The sequence below is a fragment of the Dipodomys spectabilis genome, unplaced genomic scaffold (assembly GCF_019054845.1).
Source record: "Dipodomys spectabilis isolate Male_0828 unplaced genomic scaffold, ASM1905484v1 ptg000569l, whole genome shotgun sequence".
Taxonomy (NCBI): Eukaryota; Metazoa; Chordata; class Mammalia; order Rodentia; family Heteromyidae; genus Dipodomys; species Dipodomys spectabilis.
The window spans coordinates 1,462,822-1,467,527 of NW_024871246.1; the positions used below are offsets into that span (position 1 = coordinate 1,462,822).

Below are 4,706 nucleotides of genomic sequence, written 5' to 3' on the forward strand. Positions count from 1 at the left end.
TGTTATCTGATGACGCAGATAACTGGGACCTGGTTTCCTAGGACCCGTGGGTCCTGCAGAAAAATAATAGCTTTTAGACATCATATCAGCAAAATTTGGGTATAATCAGTAAGAATGCTTCAGAAATATGGAGAAAAACACTTTGCGACCAGCGAGTTAAAACAATAAACAGAGCATCAGAATAAAATCCCTTATATATTAGCAGAAAACAATACTGTTATTTTACCATGTGAATTCAGAAGACCATGAACACTTAGAAGGTATCACAAGTTTATACCGAAGATATTGCATTAATACTTTTTATATTCTAATATATATTCTAAACCTAATTATTTATATTCCAATTTATTTATGGGAATAAATGTCAATATATTTGTCAAATTATCAATTCTAGTAAGATTCACTTTATGAAATTTAAAATCAGCACATATAAATATATAAGTATATATAATATAAAAATTGTTTTGCATTGTTGTGTTGTGTTTAGGGAATCAAAGGCAACTCTGTTTTAAAGTATTATTCCATTACCTCTACCTCAGTTTTTGGTAGAGTTAGACTTAAAGCTTTACCATTTGTAGATTTACGGCCTAGAGGCAAGAGGAAACTCTGTGATTAAAACATTACCAATTTAAGGCCTAATATCGAGGAGAAACATATGGACTTCTCCAGGAGCTATGGAAATATTTGGTGACAGAATGTCAGAAGTGTAAGTTCCTGCTTGGTTGGATGATAGACAGGCCAGGACAATAGGTAATCATGCATATGAACAATTTTTTTCACTTTCTTGGCTTTAGCTACTTTTGAAATGATAAGTATAATTAACAATTATGTTTTGATAAAATACCTTCCATTCTGAACAATTCTGTCTGAACTGTTCATCTCTCCATGATCCCTTGTAACTAAGATTAGCTTTGTTCCAGTAAGACAATCTATGCTGTCAGGGTAAGATATTCTGGTTGGTCTGTTCCTACATGAAAGAAGGGTAAAGGTTTAGGTAGATATTTGTCCCAGCAAGACCTCATTTGGGAAATTTTAAGCTGCAGAAAGTTAGAAGTAGCTCTTAAGCAAGGCTTACTTTGAGTCCATTAGCTCCACAAAGCTAACTCAGTTGATAAATAAGTACTTGAAAAGCCACCACCTTTGGACTTAGCTGTAAAGGTTTCAAAGTATGATCAAATTTAAAATGAAAATGACAAAATACTCATTGACAAAAAAATTGTAAATGTATGCAATCGAACAAACTATATAAGTTTTTTCCAGTATACACAGATTTTTAGAGAAATGAGATCAATAGCATTTTTAGGAACAATAAGGGTTCCTTGTTACAAAAAGGCAACTATGGATACATGCCTTTATAAATATTATATCATTACGTACTTAAATTTAGAGTATACTACATGCTTCAGCAGCAGGTCTACCCAAATTACACCAATACAGAGATGAACATGGCACTTGCACAAGGATGATATGAAAATTTGTGAAGTATTCCATATTTTTCATTCTTCTGATGCAAGAAATGAAAAAAAGTTATTAAAAAGTTGATTACAAAAATACAAGTGTAACATACATGTAATTCATAGAATTAAAGGTTAGTTTGACATCAGTGTATTAAATTTTCACCTTAGAAATGTAACCTTTACAAAACTTGAAATTAGATAACATTGCCATTTTATCCCAAAGAAATAAAATAATATAAGAACCTAGTAAAAAAAGGAATCTTAAATTCCTTCTATATGGAATGCAATCTGAAAGGTCACATTTATTAATGAATCTATACATGATATAACAATGTAGAATTCAAAGTATTATATCTAGGATGAATGAAATAGATTATGGACATTATACAAACATAGATATACTTTTTTCAGAAATGCACTCGGAACATCTTTAGTTTCTATACTATTCATTCCAACAGATAAGTTAAAATTATTTCTGATTAAAAAAATCACAAACTCTGCAAGAATCATTATAGATGTATACAAACAACTCTTGAATACATTTTGATATCAAAGTCATGCAATTCACTTGGAAGAATACCATGGAATACATGAATTTTTATAGTAAGATATTGCTGATGCTTTGTATTGTGAAAAAACAATTTGTAGGGACACAGAAGATGGACTGGCATTTTTGAAATTTAAGAAACTTAACCAAACATAACGACTTAGGAGAACAATTTGTACAGCCTTTGACAACTTCAAAGAGGTAGTGATACATACTTATCCTTTTGGCAATATCAAATGCAGTTTCTTCCAAGTTGTTCTCCAGACCTTGTTTGATATAATGGTTGAACAGAAGGAGATACAGAGTATCTTTGCTATTTCTATTCCCAGCAGCAAGATGCAAGGGGGTCAAGAGCCCTTTAGTTTGGGGATTGGTATCTGCATCATGATGAAATAATAAAGAAGCCACTCTGGTATTATTCCACATATAAGCACTGTGCAGGGGTGTCCAGCCATTCAGAGTTATTGCATGAATATCTGCCTTGAGCTACCAACTCATGGACAATGTCTAAGTGTCCACTCTAGGCTTACCGATGAAGAGGGGTATACTCATCCTCATCCCTAGTATTCATCTGGGTGGCCTTTTTGGAAAGTAGTCTCCGCACCATAGTAAGCCGATAAATTTTGGCATCCCAAAGAAGAAATTTGCTTGGATCCTACTCCATTTTTTTCTTGCAATTCATACCATTCCTCACTTTTTCATCTTGTTCCTTGTCTTCATCAGAATTGCCTAACCAGAGACTTTGAGTGCCAGTGGGAATGAGATGTCCATGTATTTCCCCAATAGTTTACATTGGTTGAACTAGTCAGAAAAAACTGGTGAATTTTTTGCATATGTATTTTCACCATGATTTATTTTCTCTTTTTCCATTTTTACTATTCTAAATTATTCTAACTGGAGAGTAGTGAATTGATAGAGAGCAGAGGAAAGATTTTCCTCAGTATTCAAAGGCACAGAGTGAAAATGAGGACCAGTGGTGTCTTCATGTGCAGCTTATTCTAGGAATGAGAAAATAGGAAACAATGCCTTCTATGTAAATGATTTGGGAAATACCATGTTATAGTGTAAGAGAACTCACTATTCAACATATGGTCTTTAAGAGCTTTCTAGTAGCTTTCTAATGTTGGTATTCAACATTATAAAAAATGTATAATGCAGTAGTAAAATAGAAGTCCTTTGTATGACTACCTAAATTCTTGTTTTTTAAAGACACTTGTTTTCATATAAAAATAGGCCTACCTATTGTCTGCAGGTGATTTTGATGATTGAAGATGCTTAATGAGAAGTCAAAATGTATTAGTAGTCCTTTGCTGCCAATTAAATTTCACTTTTTCTTCTTGGAGAATATAATGATCAAAGCAATAGTTCAGAATCAGCAAGCAATAGTTCAGAATCATGCTTCAAGTGCAAGTGAATCACCAGTAAGTAATCCTAGATTCCATTTTCCACAAAGTTTTGTCACAGATACATTCTGCCTGCCTTCTCTAGCTGCTTTCCTAGCCTGGACCTGTTCCTTCATTGTACAGGAAAAGTGTGATTCAACTGATTACAGTCAGATCTGTTAGTAGAATTATCAAGTATTTAGATTCTTTTTTTTAAAAATTATTTGTGGGGCCTGACCTCTGGGCCTGGGCACTGTCCTTGAGCTCTTCAAATCAAGGCAAGCACTGTACCACTTGAACCACAGCACCACTTCTGGATTTTTCTGTTTATGTGGTGCTGTTTTGGGAAATGGCAGAGCAGAAAGTGAAATGATGCAATCAAAAATATAAAAGCAAAATAAATTAGGATAATTATGGAGCAATCATGAAAGAGAGAGAGGAAAATAGATACAGATGTGCAATGACCTAGCTAGCCACAAAATCCATGCTTCTAATCAATTACAGAGCAAACAATTTTTTATTTTTTAAAAGAGATGGAAATAGAATTTATGTATTTACTTGAAATTAGTAAATACAATTTTAGTCGCCTACATAAAGAGACATAGCTTTGACCAAATTACAGACAAGAATCTTAATCCTTGGGCTGGGAAGGTGGCTCACTGTAGAGTGCTTGCCTTGCAGCTTACTACAGTGCAGACACTACTTTCCAAAAAGGCCACTCATATGAATACTAGGGATGAGGATGAGTATACCCCTCTTCATCGGGAAGCCTAGAGTGGACACCTAGACCTTGTCCATGAGTTGGTATCTCAAGGCAGATATTCATCCAATAACTGTGAATGGCTGGACACCCCTGAACTGTGCTTATATGTGGAACATATTGCAACAGCACACACACACACACACACACACACACACACCCTATCAGATTTCTTCTTAAATATTTTTTGTGTATGGTCTTAAGAAGAAATTTACATTACTAACTTGAATTTCTGACAGGACAATATCATCACTGTACATCTTGCTTCTGTGCTTTCAGTTTTAAATTACTATATAAGTATGTGCATTACATAAGTATAGGAAAAAGTAGGAGCCACACGGGTGGCTCAGGTCTTTAATCCTACCTAATCAGAAAAATGAAATCTGATGATTGTGCTTTGAAACCAGACCAAGAATAAAAAGTCCATTAGATTATGAATTGAAAGTAACCACAGAAGCTTGAAATGGAGTTGTATTATAAGCAGTAAAATGCTAGCCTTGAGAAAACTAAAACAAAATAAATAACAAATTCTGAGACAGAGCCAGGCCCTGAGTTCAAGC

General features: G+C 34.0%; 1 pseudogene; it reads left to right on the plus strand.

Annotated features, from left to right (window-relative positions):
- The first annotated feature begins 1,397 nt into the window (after positions 1–1,397).
- Positions 1,398–1,497, plus strand: LOC122100207 (annotated as a pseudogene).
- The last annotated feature ends 3,209 nt before the right edge of the window (positions 1,498–4,706 follow it).